This window comes from Trichosurus vulpecula, chromosome 2 (assembly GCF_011100635.1).
Source record: "Trichosurus vulpecula isolate mTriVul1 chromosome 2, mTriVul1.pri, whole genome shotgun sequence".
NCBI classification, from domain to species: Eukaryota; Metazoa; Chordata; class Mammalia; order Diprotodontia; family Phalangeridae; genus Trichosurus; species Trichosurus vulpecula.
In genome coordinates, this window is record NC_050574.1 from 123,925,048 (window position 1) to 123,940,756 (window position 15,709).

At 38.9% G+C, this 15,709-nt stretch overlaps 1 protein-coding gene across 1 annotated transcript in view; it reads right to left on the bottom strand.

Moving 5' to 3' along the window:
- Positions 1–15,709, bottom strand: part of MRPL48 (mitochondrial ribosomal protein L48) — a 65,577-nt gene that overhangs the window by 48,932 nt on the left and 936 nt on the right. The gene's annotated exons all lie outside the window — the stretch shown is intronic.

Below are 15,709 nucleotides of genomic sequence, written 5' to 3' on the forward strand. Positions count from 1 at the left end.
AAAAACCTGCTTTTCCTATGGATTCTCTCTGTTATGAGACAATATTGCTCACAATCTTCTACCATTATCTTCTAAGATTTTATTTGTTCAGTTGTATCCCACTCTTCTTGACCCCACTGGGGTTTTATTGGCAAAGATACTGGACTGGTTTACCATTTCCTTCTCCGGCTCATTCTACAAGTGAAAAAACTGAAGCAAACAGGGTCACATAGCTAATGAGTGTCTGAGGCCAAATTTGAACTCAGGTTCTCCTGACTGGAAGCCCAGAGCTCTATCCACTACACCATCTAGCTGCCCCCAGATGTTATAGATGAGTTTATATTTTAACTAGGCATTGCCCATGGTTACCATACCTCTTTGTTTAGTGAAAGGATCAAATGTTTGTTGTTTAAGATGGCATCTAGTCTTCCATGGTAAATGATTTGCATTAAACTTCATTACTAATGGTAATAGCCTGTGTCAATCTATCGATTTCTCAGTTTTTGGCATCATAATAAGTCAGGTTGGAGTGGCCTCAATAACACTCCATAATGTCTCATTTTTACCAATTCTTCTAGTTTGTAGTATTGATTTTGATCTTTGTTTTAACAAGCTGATGTTTTTTCTGTACAAAAACAGCTGATTTGGAAACAGCTCCCATATCAGGAACTAGGTATTTATTATCTTTTAAAATATATCCAGTTTCTAATTTTGATTACATTAAATTAAAAATTTTTGCACAAACAAAACCAAAGTAACCTCATGAAAATATGAAGTGGAAGGGACTCATAGCCTAGATGTTTAAGAAGTGGGACTAAAACCCATGTTTTCTCCAACTGATGATTGCTTCCTGTCCACTTTCATTCTGTATCTTGATTTTATTAAAATATATATACCCCCCCAAAAAAAACAAAACCCCAAAGTAACCAAGATTAGAATGGAAGCAGAAAGCTGGTAAACAATTTTTACAGCCAGTGTCTCTGATAAAAGCCTCATTTCCAAAATATATAAAGAACTGAGTCAAATCTATAAGAATACAAGTCATTCCACAACTGGAAAATGGTAAAGGGTTAGGAACAGGCAATTTTCAGATTAAGAAATTAAAGCTATCTATAGTCATATAAAAATGCTCTAAATTATTATTGATTAGAGAAATGCAAATTAAAACAACTCTGAGGTATCACATCACACCTATAGGATTGGCTAACATGACAAAACAAGAAAATGATAAATGTTGGAGATGTGGGAAAACTGGAACCCTAATGCATTGTTGGTGAAGTTGTAAACTGATCCAACAATTGTAAAGAACAATTTGGAACTATGCTAAAAGGTCTATAAAACTGTGCATACCCTTTGATACAGCAATACCACTAACAGGTCTATATCCCAAAAAGATCATAAAAAAGGGAAAAGCACTCACATTTACAAAAATATGTATAGCAGCTCTTTTTGTGCTGGCAAAGAATTGGAAATTGAGGGGATGCCCCATTAAGTGGGGAATGGCTGAACAAGTTGTGGGATATCAATGTAATGGAATACTATTGTTCCATAAGACGTGGTGAACAGGCAGACTTCAGAAAAACCTGGAAAGAACTGCATGGACTGATGCTGAGCAAAACACAGTAACAGCAACACTATTCGATGACAGACTTTGTTAGATGTAGCTCTTCTGAGCAACCCAATGACCTAAGACAATTCCAAAAGACTCATGACAGAAAATGCCATCCACAGCCAGAGAAAGAACACTGGAGTCTGAATGCAGATTCAAACATGCTATTTTTTCTTTTTATTGTTTTCTCTTTCTCATGGTTTTTCCCTTTTGTTCTGATTCTTCTTTCACAACAGGACTAATGTGGAAATGCGTTTAATGTGATCATACATGTATAGCCTATATCAGACGGCATGCCATCCTGGGGAGGGGGGAATAGAGGGAAGGGAATTTAGAAGTCAAAATTTTACAAACCACAAATAAATAAATAAATTTTTAAAAATTAAAATAAAATATATGCAGCTTCATTTTTTCGTCATGTTATTTGGTCCTCACCACATGTGGCACTTCCCAATTCTTTTCTTAAAGAAAGTATTCGTGATTTATAGGCACAAGGTTTCTTTATGGTTTATAAACCGTTGACTTCTCTCACTTCTTATTCCTGAACTATGTTTTCTAACACATTTTCTATCTTCCCCATGCCTATCTACCTCTGCATTGGAAGTTAATAAGTACCAAAAAATATGGTCATTTCATTTGGAGGGTCTTACAACATATCAATTATAATTAATTAATAATAGTATCTGCTATTGTTGTGAGGATCAAATGAAATAATATTTGTAAAAGGCATTTAGCACCATGCCTGGCACATAGCAGGCATTTAATAAATGTTTATCCCTTTCTCCTGCCCTTCCCCTAATTAAGTTTTTCATACAATGTGTTTACTTCTTTTATAGTTTGCATCAGCAGTTGGTAGCTAACTTGCAATTATTCCATGATGGTCTCTTTGTAAATGCTTATCATGAACACTGCAATGTGGAATAACTAAATGTCCCATGAAATGGTCTTTCTTATTGCCTTTCAACACATAAAACTTGAAGTCTGCCAAGTCCTTTATTTATCTAAGAAGAATGTGTCAGATATTTTTCCATTTGACTACAACTTCCTTTAGTCTTCTGCTTTCATTTACAGAGAAAATGTCAAGACTTATAAGATTTAGTTCCACAAGTAGTACATCCACTCACTCAACATGAATTACATGTAAACTATAAGTAATAATCTCAGTCATATAAGCTATAAGTAATAATCTCATATATAAATTTATAGATGGTCTAAAAATTATTCTTGGCATCCTCTTCCCCCGTTTCTCCCATTCTGTCAACATTACTGAAGAAGCAAAAAGGGGAAATGCACAGTCCTGAAGACCACTCTGTATTTTCCTTTGCTTAAAGACTTTATCAATAAGTAGTCAGTCTGCTGGTAATGAGCCTCTCCATACTTGGTCCTTAGAAAACAGAACTAGTGTGTTATCTGGACCATACATGAAGGTTTTCCAGGATAATGGAACTTACCAATGGTTGTGTTCCACTGCCCTAGCCACTGAGAAGTAAAGTTTGTCACTATGCCACAATAGTGCATGATGAGGGCTTCATGCAACTTTTCTTAAGTATTATTATTAGTATTTTAAGGACCTCTGATTCTAGTAACTTTTGGGTGAAGGAGGGGTAACCAGGTGAAATCAAGTGAGGCAAAGCACACGTAATAGAAAACAAAAATACAGAACCAAGGAAGGAAAACCTCAGCTATGAATTATAGAAGGGAATCTCAGTAACATATTAGTTTAACTAAGTGACCTCTAAGGTATCTGAGATTTTATAATTTCTTCAATCTTTACCTGCCTGTGGTACAGAGAACCCAGGAGATGACTTTAAATGAGGAAATTTCACCTGATTTTAACATTTAAGTCTTTAAGACCATAGGTCTATTGCAAATGTTCTCTTGCGTCTTTGTGTAAAGAACAAGACCACTTCAGACTTTTAGAGCATTTTGTCTCTCAAGGCCTCAGGGTCCTATAACTTTTTGCCAATGTCAACAAGAAGCTCTAAGATAGGAGGAAATCACCACCTGTGTTTAAGACATATGGTGGTGGTAGCAATGGAAATAAGACTTCGGGGTAATCTCCCACAGAAAATGCTGCCCCAAAGACAATCCTTAAAAATGTTCTAAATAGCTCTTTATCTAGGACTAAATCCCTGGATTACCCAATAATAGGCCCTCACAGTCCAAATCACCTAAGCGTTGCAACAGAGGAAGTCATCAGGGATGGCAATAAGTTTTCAACACTAGCTGCTGGGAAAGAGTTTGCCAATCACACTACAAATCATCCTTTCTACAATGACAGTGTGCCATGCACACAGTAGATAATCAGTGAATGAATAATGACAGGAGGAAAGTAGGCTAGGAAAAACCTGTTTTATTATCAGTCTTGAAATCAAATCAATTTCTATTTATGGAGCTTCTATGGAGTGTGTATCAGTGTGTTCTTATTTACTAAGAATAAGAGACAGAATAGAGAATAGACTATGAACTTCCCAGAGGGGGTACAAATAATCCTCATCACCACCACCATTTATTTTGAACACAGAAACTCAAAGAATGTAAGAGCTAAAAGAGAACAAAACAGACTCTGTCAACTCCTATGTTGAGAGAATTTAGGAGATTAAGACAACGAGTAACTGTGGGAATTGAGTGAACAACACTGACTCCATTTTCTTTCTATTCAATTATCTGTCTAATACAAATTCCGTCTTGTGAGAAAACTTTATTCAATTGTAGGAATTGGAAGAAAACCTTATTATATTATTTGAACCTAGTCCTGAGTGTTTGGGAAACTGGACCACCTCTACCTGCTACTTAGAGACCCTTAACTAAGGACCTAGGTTATGCTGACCAGAAACTCCATCACATCCAAAAAATGAGGCAAGGAGTTTTCTCACAATTGTACATCTCAAGCATATCAGATGTCTTTTCTGAAAACTGGTCCCATTCTGACCAATCAGTTATTGTTTCCATGTTCCTTTAACTGTTCACAGATACGGGGTTGGGGGCGGGGGGAGGAGATACCTTCTTTTCTGATTTCAGAGAATGGCACCTATTCACCCTCCCTCTCCTAACTTGCAAAGTCCCTAATCTTTCATCCAATTAGAAATCAGATTACCTAATGTTGTATTGTTGTATTTTAATTAATTGGCCTCATTTGATTAATTGTTTTTAATGTATAAAAGTCTGTCTCCACCTGTATTTGGGGTCCAGGCTTAAGCGGAGGCAGTCTGGCCCCTGTTTGTTGGGCAAATGGCATGCACTGCTCAATAGACTGATATGCTCAGATTGGCTAACACAACAAAACAGGAATATGATAAATGTTGGAGACGATGTGGGAAAATTGGAACACTAATGCATTGTTGGTGGAGTTGTGAACTGATCCAACCATTCTGGAGAACAATTTGGAACCATGCCCTAAGGGCTATAAAACTGTGCATACCCTTTGACCCAGTAATACCACTTCTAGGTCTGTATCCCACAGAGATCATAAAAATGGGAAAAGGACCCACGTGTACAAAAATATTTATAGTAACTCTTTTAGTGCTGGCAAAGAATTAGAAATTGAGGGGAAGTCCATCAATTGAGGAATGGCTGAACGAAAATGGAATACTATCATGCTATAAGAAATGATAAGCAGGTGGATTTCAAAAAACAAACAAACCCTGAAAGACTTCTATGAACTGATGCTGGGTGAAGTGAGCAGAACCAGGAGAACATTGAACACAGTAACAGCCATACTGTGTGATGACTGACTTTGATAGACTTAGCTCTTCTCAGCAATGCAAGGATCTAAGACAACTCCAAAAGACTCATGATGGAAAATGCTATCCACATGCAGAGAAAAAACTTTGGAGTCTGAATACAGACGGAAGCATAATATTTGCTCTCCTTTTCTTTTGTTGTTTTGTTTCTTCTTTCTTGTGGTTCCTTCCATTAGTTCTAAATTCTCTTTACATCACAACTAATGTGTAAATATGATAATATGAATGTGTAGGTAGAGGCTACATCAGATTGCACACCATCTTGGGGAGGGGGGAGGAGAGGGAGGGGGAATAATTTAAAACTCAAACTCTTATGGAAGTCAATGTTGAAAACTAAAAATAAATAAATTATTTTTTAAGAAACACAAATAGGTTCTGGTTCAATTCCATTACAAAGCGTAAAAGAAATAAATTGTGATGAAAATAGGCTAAATTTTTAAAAAATTGATATGCTCAGAAAATCAAACCTTTGTTTCCTCAGTCATTTACTTGCCACAGTATGTCCTAAAGACCCTTCCATCTCTAATATTCCATGTTCTATGTTCTAAAGTCCCTTCTATCTTTAACTTCTACGACTACGATAAAAAGCAATAAGGGTTAAAAGATATGGTTCAAATGGGTTTTGCTTTCATAGGTCACTGTAAATGTGAAGTACTGTGCAGGGAGAGAACAGCAGATAAAGTCAGACTGTTTCTACTTTAATATTTTAGATCAAGGCTTCTACAATATATAGGTTTTTAATTATCTAAGAGCAAAGCTTAGAAATGACAACTTTTTGGAAGATGTTCAGACTGTAGCCTGGGCTGCTCCCTCCACAATGGGAAAAATGCTTCCTTACCCTGAAATCCTGAGTGTTATTTATTAGAACAAAAGTTCTCTATTTTGGGGCCAAGTCTGCAAACGGTCTCCTCATCAATTAATGGTGAGCAGCTCTGGGAAAGAGAGAAACTGTGAGGACAGTGAGTGAAGGAATGAGGACAGAGCTATTGCAGTGGCTTACAGGAAAGAAATATGCCACTGGTGATGAAGCTGGAGCACTTCTCGACACACAAAGACTAGAAGTCACGGATTAAAAACTGACCAAGAATGGATGGTGTTTTCAGAAATGGCCGGTGTGTCATTTGTTTTGTTTGTACTGATTTGTTATGGGGGGGAGGGGGAGGGTTGGAGGGAATGGAGGATTGAGGGTGGAGGTGGAAATAGCTCCGATGCCTAGAATACATTTCCACTTTACTTCCACCTCTTAGAATCCCTTGTTTTACTTTAAAACTCTCAACAAGTGATACTTTCCCTATGAAGTATTTCCCAGACCCCTGAGACACTATTACCTTCCTCCCACAACCTTGTATTTGACATATACCTTATATTATGTACATGTTGTCTCTGCTGATAAGACAGTAAGCTCCTTGAGGGTAAAGCCCTGATTCAATTTTGTCTTTGTATCTTCAGCACTTAACATAGCGCCTGACACAGAATAGGTCAAATATTTGCTGATAGCTCAGTATATTCTAGTAAGGTTTTATAACAAATAATCCTTTAATGTATTATCTCATAATAAGAGTGAACAGTGAAGTCAGGAGACCAGTGGGCCAATGAAACAAAGAACAGAGAAGGTGGGCTTTAATCAAGCACAACACAGTCTCTAAGAGAGTTCTAAGAGAGTTCTGTAGCAAGCATTCTCAGCTCTGATTTTGCTAGGCTCTGCACGATTATGGTGGTGTAAGTAGGCTTCTGCATATTACCAACAATGACTAGCAGGTGAGAAGGGGCACAAAACCCATTATCAGGGAAGCACATGACTGTAATGGGAAGTGGGCCAGTCATGTGGCAAAAGGGATAGTCCAAAAGCATAGCCAAGAAATATTAAAACTTAGAAGGCCTCCAATGCACTGAGGGCATCCTCTACGAAGGCCTTCTAGGAGGATACGACTAAGTCACATGGAATGAAGTATGAATCAGCTGTGAATTGCACAAGCAAAAGAAGTGAGCTCACCGAGTAAATCAGAGGTCTAGCCAATCACAACTACTAAGTACTACTACTACCAAGTGTAGTACTCAGCACAGTTGGATGGCGTCTCACTTTCATATTCCAGTTCTAGATCTGGAAGCTATACCACACTTTAGACTTCTGGTCTAGATCTTTCTGCAGATGAAGCTGCTTTCCCCCATGTCACAGCCCCTTCAGCAGAGCCAGGGTGATCGCAGCCACTTGTTCCCACCTGCCAGCCTACACCAGGATTGGCTCCTGCCTCAGGAGGAACTTATAAAAGGTCTGGGTCTAAAGGAGGAAGACAACCTACCAATCCATTTCCCTTGTGCCACCACCTCAAAACTGTTCTCAAAGCAGTTATGGTGTGGTGGAAAGAACAAAAGATTGGAAACTTCAAATACTGGCTCTATGACTCACTAGCTCAGGGGTGGGGAACGTGTGGCCCTCTAGGTCCTCACGAGTGGCCCTTTGACTGAATCCAAACTTTGAATTTGTTCTGTGAAGTTGGGATTCAGTCAAAGGGCAGCAGTTGCGCACCTAGAGGGCCACATGTGGCCTTGAGGCCACAGGTTCCCCACCCCTGGGCTAGCTGTCTTACCTTGGGAAAGTCCCTTCCCTTCCTGCACCTGTTTCTTTTTCTGTAAAATGAAAGGATTAGATCAGGGGTCAGCAAACTATAGCCCAAAGGCCAAGTCCACTGTTGCCTGTTTTTGTATAACCTAGGAGCTAAGAATGGCTTTTTTTTTTTTACATTTTAAAATAAAGTTTAAAATGCACCAGCCTTACTCCTCCAAAACCTATGTCCTTAATTCAACAAAGCAATTCAACAAATGTTTTAAAAAGTGCCTACTGTGGGCAAAGCCCTGAGCTGGCTACTCTGGAAGACACAAAGCCAAGTGACTCGCCCAAGATTATACCACGAGTCATTAGCAAGCCAGGACTAGACCTTCATTCCCTGTGTCTCAGCCCAGGGTTTTGTCCAATATACAAAAACACCTTTCTGGTTTTCTGATCCTTCTCCACCATTTACAACCAGAGTTTTATGTAAAGGCTGAATGACAACTTGTATGGAATATAGTAGAGGGAATTCCACTTTTTTTTGATGGGGGGAAGGGGTCTGAACCAGACTAAATGGCCTCTCAGGTCTCTTCCAGCTCTGACATTCTATGAGGCTATAATCTAGCTCTCTGTTATCTAGAGTTCCCTATTTCCTCTGATTTAATTCACTCATAAACACAAATATTTATTGAGCATCTACTATGGATGGCCACAGTACTTATACTAGAGGAAACAAAGAGAGGTATAATATGCACCAGTCCTGCCCACAAGAAGCTTACAAACTAGCTGGGGTGAGTAGTTACAGACACCCATTAAAAATCAAGTAGCAATGGAAAAGAAGGCTGCGACCGAAAGCACCTGGATTTGAAGTCTGATGACCAATATGGAAATGCTGGCTTTACTCTATAACCTCTCAGGGCCTCATCTGTAAGATTGAGGGCTGGACCAGGCAATTGCGAAGGTCTTAAATCCAGTAATGCTCTAAGCAAATGTCCAATGAGCAGCATGGGCAAATAGAGCATTTGACCGGGAGCTAGAACATGGGTTCTAGGCCTGGTTTTCCCAACAACCAAACCAGACTATTAGTCACGTCATCTATCTTGGCTCCAGTTTTATTACCTGCCAAATGGAAGAAAAAACTGTGCACCTGAGATCACAAGACTAGTAAGAGTCAGAATCAATACCTGAAGTCAGGTTTCCCTATTACCAGGATAGGGTTCCTCTAATATAACATGTTATTTCTATTCACAACCACATGGGTAAGGTGTAAAGACAAACAATGTAACATATGTAAGGCACTTGGTAAACATGAAGCATAAAAACGAAAACTATTGTGCATTAAGAGTAGGCCCACAGTCACAGAAGGCTCTGTGGAACAAACAGGAGTTGATCTGGTTACTGAGAGATGGGTAGAATTTGTATTGATGGGAAGGAGGAAACTCCAAAAGAGAAAACAGCATGAGGAAAGACAGGAATATGATTATCAGGTTTAGGGAGAATAATCTGGCTGTTGTGGAGTGGTCCTACAGGAGACTAAAGGGAGATAAAGCCTGAAAGGAATCTGGATTTGACCATGGAGATAGTAAAGAGCCACTGAAATCTGGCCTCACATTTCTCATGACTGCCAGTGCTTGGCACTCTTCTGAGGAATTAGATTTTTGGACCACAACTCTTTAATGACTCATTCCCTATTCCCTACCTTGTTTCTCAGAGCCACAACTCTGTGAGACAGGCAGTTACGGTATTAGCATCCCCCTTATTACAAATGAGGAGACTGAGACTCAGCCAGTCTCATCCAAAATCAGCAGTGCGGGTCAGTAGCAGAACCAATAATCAACACCAGGCCTCCTGGCTCCAAGTATGGTATTCTATCCTAGTTGTATTCCTCAATAACATGGTCCTACAATAAATTCCTAAAATGGACCTCCAGTCTGAGGAGTACAAACATGAGAATACTCATATTTTCTGAAGAGGATGGGGGAGAGGATAAAACAGGAAATTTCAGGATATGCTGCCACCAAGAAGGAATGTTGTCAGGTATCCAAGACTCTACCCTAATCAGGACCACAGGGACACAGTTGAAGATTGAAAATACCCGTCAGTTTCTTAGCCTAAAATTCACAAAAGAGCAAAATCTATATTTCAGCTTCCCTAGAACTGCTTCCTTCTCCTTTAGCCTATTAATATTTATTGAAAATGTAAATAAGGAATATTTTTAGGTAAGTACTAAAGAGTCAACAGGCTATCTATCTAGTCATTCAACCCATCCACACTTACAGCTGCCCTTCTTGATTTCCCAAAGTACTTATTATCATCTGTACCACACATTCTGGCATTTAATTGTACCTCTGGTAATGTGACCTTAGGCTGCATAAACAGAAGTCTAGTGTCCAGAGTGAGGGAAGCAGTAAGCTTGAAGTCCTTCGCCCTAGTCAGACCCTCTCTGGAGTACTGTGTTCCGTTCTGGGTGCCTCATTTTAGGAAAGACACTGACAAGCCTGAGTGGGTCCAGAGGACAGAGAGGTCAGGACTGAGATGGGACCAGGACACATAATGATCAGTTTTAGTAACTAAGAATATTTGCCTAGAGAAAAGAAAACTGGAAGGGAATTTGACAGCTGTCATCGAATATCAGAAGGTCTGGCAAGTGGAGGGTATTAGAGTTGTTCTGCTTGATCCCACATAGCAGAACTAACATCAGGGTGGGGGAGGGAAAAGGAGGAAAATTTTGACTCACCATAAAGAAAATCTTCTAACAATTAGCTGTTGGAAAATAGGATCGAATGCATGGAGACCAATGAGCTTTTGGTCAATAAAAGTATTTAAACAGAAGTTGGATGACTACTTGTCATCACTTGTCAGTGATGTCATTGAAGGTACTCCTGCTTAGGGATAGGCTGGAGTAGATGAACTCTGACACTTCTTCTAATTCTTCAATTCTGTGTGTTAGTATTGTTCACTATCCTTCTCTAATTGTTTCATACACATGCTCCTTATCTTCCAAAGAGATTATAAACTCCTTAAGGAGTATTGTTTTTACATCCCTGACATAGGTCAAACATATGCTAAGCACTAGAACACATTCAATGTTTGCTGATGTGAATATACTTATATATAATACGTGTATGTATTAATGTGTGTACATGTGTATGTATGTGTGTATGTTTGTGTGTATATATATATATATCACAGGTAATATTTAGGAACTACCTAAGGGATATATAAGAATAACACCATGTATTTGTACACTACAAGGTAATATGGCAGAGATTATTCCCTCTGAAGGTGAAGTGATTGGCTCTAAGTCACCTGGCTGGTAAGTGGCACCGCCAGGTCTCAAACATCGGTCTTCTAAGTCCTTGTAGATGACAGATACTGCCTAGTGAGTGGTGGGAGCATTGGATGCATAAGAACCTAGATGCGAATGCCAATTCTCTTAAGTAGTATTTCTGAGATTTTAGATGGGTCATTTCTTCTTATTTTCATTATTAGTATAATAAACAGATTGGAACAGACGATTTCTAAAGTCTCTTTTGACTTTAAATCCTAATAATACTGCAATACCCACATCAGAGGGTTGTGGGATCAATGACATTATTTATGTAAAGTGTTTTGCAAATTTAAAAGTACTACATAAATGTCTACTATTATTATCACTATTCTACCTCCCAGCCTAGGGCTCTTTCCAGTAATACCACATTGCTTCCACAATATGTTCAAGACTTCTAAATCAATAACACTGCTTCTCTTACAGAATCAGAATTAAAAAAGACAAAAACCTTCCTTTGAAATGTATCTGATCAGGTACATCAGTGACTAGAAGATATTCTGAATAATGGTAACAAAAGTGTATTTTCAATTTTAATTCAGAATTTTCCTTGCCATAGTTCCACGGCCTGAATTCATATAGTTAGTATAGGGCAAGGTTTCCAAAATGGGGGCCCCTCCTAGCCTCAAAGAAGCACATGATAAACCAACTGGAGAATGGGAAGGTAAGTTCAATACCGTTTTCCCCACAAATGTGACATGGCTTGTCTCCAATACGACTATACCCCTCTACTTCCCAACTCCTCCTGTTCTCTAGTCATGCAACCTTCCAACTTACGGCTGCCCTGGCACTGGCTTCTCAGGGCAGTTATAATATAAGCCCCCCCCACCCCACAGATACCACACACCCCACTTCCCTGCCCCTCCCTGCTCAATTATCTACACACTACACTCCCCCCCACCAACCTCCCATTTCCTCATGGCTATAGCAGGCAGTCCTCAGCTGCCTCTGTGCTCTGGGGCAAAGGCACTAAGACTCTCACTCCTCCACTCCTCTTCATTTTAAATGAAACATGTTGAGTTGTACAGGATACTTCCATATTAGTTGAGGTCACCCCATCCTTCCTGTCACCCAAGTCCACAATGGCAGTGGCAGTTCACCATCACCTTAGATTCCTCACTCTAACTCACCTCACTCCACATACCCCATCAGTTGTCAAATCTTGCTAATTCCATCTCCACTATGCCTCTTCACATCAGTCTGTCTCTACTCACAAAGGCACCACCCTAGCTTAGGCCACCATTACCTTTCATCTAAACTATTTCAACAAGCTCCTAATTTATGTTCCCAACTTGTCTCTCCCCAATCCAATCCATCCTCCTCAGAGCTGCAAAGTGATTTTCCTGAAATGCAGTTAACTTCCTATTGACTCTAGGATTAAATATTTCATTGTTATCTCACCCATTTTTAACTTCTATTTTTGGTGTAAATTTTGTAATGCACTTGTAATGTGCTTATAACTTATAAATAAATGTGCATATATTTGGGTGCAGATTCAAACATTTTTAAGCAATGCACAAGCAAAAACATGAAGACAATTGATGCAGAGGACTAAGCCAAAGCAGCACGTAGAAACACTTAAGCATGACAGAAATTTAACCAGGATTGAAGCAAGGACTAATAACAACTAGGGTCAATAACAGCATGCAAGCTCAGTTGGGTTTTTTGTTTTTAACAGGATTTGTCAGGATACACACTGCAGAGGGTAATTTCTGGCAAATTCTGGTCCTTGAATAAAATGTATAACTTAACAATTATAATTCTTTGTCCTAAACTACTTATGGAGGAAGATGACTAAATAGAAACATACCATATCGTCAAATGAATTAATGGTGGGATGAATTGTGAATATAGGCCTTTTAAGTGACAAGGGAATTTTTTTAAAACAAAATCAGACAATGTCAAGGAAAGAAACAAATATACAAGGTCAGAGGAACAGGTAAAAACAGAAAGAAAATAGGTTCAAAGCATAGTTATAAACATCTGTCATAAAAAAGAAATCACAGAATCTCTGAATAGGAATGGATCCTGACACTTATCTAATCCACCCCAAACCTGAAAAGGAATCACTGCTATGAAAGCCTTGGTAACTGGTTATCCAGCCTCCACTTGAAGACATCCAATGACAATGAACAAGTGAGTCCATTCAATTTTTAGACAATTCTACTGTTGGGAACTTTTTCCTTATATCAGGCCAAAATCTGCCTTTCTACAACCTTCATCCACTGTCCAAGCAAAACAAATCTTAGTCTTTCGAATACTTGAATACAACTATAATGTCCCCTCCTGAGCTATCTCTTCTCTAAGCTAACCGTATCACATGAAGGAGATCTCAGATAACATGATTTCTAGCCTATTCGTCCTCCCTCTGTTCCTTCAAGATACAGGTCAAGCACTATACTTTTCCTGATTCCCTCAAACTGCTGGTAGTACCTTCCCTTCCCAAACTATCATGTATTTATTCTCTTTATGTTTATTCCACGTTTACTTATGTCCCTGTTGTCTCTTCCCTCCCATCATAATTTTAGTACGGACTGTGTGATTCATTTTGTCTGTATCCCTAGTATATACCACAGCGTTTAGCACATAATAGATGTTTAATAAATGCTTGTTGGTTGAATGATCACACTAGTTGTCTTCCATAAGATATGTTCAAGTTTACTGATTTCCTTCCTGAAATATTGCATCCAAAACTGAAGGACAATATTCTATACAGAGTTTGACCAGGGAGAGATCAAGAGGCATTCTGGGCACTAAGTTCCTAGTAATTTCACTTTAAGATTGCATTAGCAGGAAGGTCTACTTGTGATGAAATGACTACATACATTACAATTTAGAAAAGGTATATAAATTACAAAGATACATGACCTTTGTCCATTCAAGGGTGCATGAACCTGACACAATGAGTGGAAAGATCTGCTAATAAAAAAGCCTGCTCCACAATGCTGTGTTTTGGGATTGAATCTGTAAATGACTCTATATTCCATGTGAAAGTCACGGGGGAGAAAGATATTGTAAGAGCCCTCTTTCAAGATGCCCAAATTTTAGGATAAATTGGATGGAGACTGAATCATTCATTAGAATATAAATTCACTGAGGGCAGGGGTTTCTTTTTAGTTTTATATGAAAATACACTTGTTACTGTTATTCAGAATATCTTTGTATGTCCACCATCTAGCATAACACATGAAAAGCTTAACAAATGTTCACTGAATTGGATTATTTGGGACAGGGTCCATATCTATAGATGCAAGTTAACAAAGGGCCATTTTTGCTCTTTGGCCCTGGTGCAAACTGGTTGCAGTTTCCTAGAGAATAACCATTCTATACTGCTTATACAGAGCAAGACAGCAGTGCCCTGTGCCCAGAACTGCCCTAACTGTAGAGAATATAGGAGGCAGCTAGGGACCAGCTGCCTACTCTAGCTAGCCTAAATTGTTAGGTCTAACTCTAGTCCCACGTTCAACTCCATATCATAGTCAACAATAGTCATTCACAAAATCAAAGGTACACATAATTTAGATCTATAAGAGTCCAAAGAGATAATTTTGTATAAATCCCTCCCCCCCTTAGTTTACAGAGGAGGAAACTGAGGTCCCATTATTAAATGCCCTGAGTTACATATGAGATAAAGTTGGAAAGGTAGGATAGTGTTAGGTTTTGGAAAAACAGGCTAAGGAATTTGAATGTCATTTGGCAGGCAAAAGGGATTCATTGAAAGATTATGAGCAGAAGAACAATATAACCATATCTGTGCCTAAGAAATATAATTCTGGCAGCTGTACAATGGATGGAATGGAAAGAAGATGAAAAGGAAAAAAGGCAGAAAGACCCACTGAGGGACTATTGCAATTATCCAAATGAGTTATAAAAGCAGCACAATATAAGGAGAAGAAATGTTCTGTTACAGCAAGAATACTAACAGAAATTCTAAGAGCCAAGTCCCACATCTAACACTTACTAGTCGTGTATCCTGCGCCTCAGTTTCCCATTCTGTAAAAAAGAAATAATAATCTTTACCCTAACTCACAGAGTTGGTCTTTAAAAAGCATTTTTCAAACCTTATAGAACTGTGAGTTGTTATTATATATACGGAAGATTATTGTTCTGGAGTGTGTAAAAGACAGATTAAAAGGGAAAGAGAGTGAGAGTCAGTTAAGAAGCTATGAATGGGTGATAATGGAAGGACTGTGCTGCAGAAGGGATAATAATGGAAACAGAAGGAAAAAGACCAATGAGAGAGACATAGAATCCACAAGACTTGGTAACTGATTGGCTATGACAGGTGAGGGTAGAGAAAGAGTCAAAGATGACCACAAGCATTGGAACATTTGAGACTAAGGCAGAAATAGAGAAGCAAGGAGGGGCAAATAGTGGGAGAAGGATGAGCTCAGGTATTGTAAACCTGAAACATGAGTTACCAAGAGGTTATCTGCATGGAAATGTCCCAAAGATAATTAAGGCACGAGGGTCTCAAACTCGGGAGAGATGCGAGGGCTGGA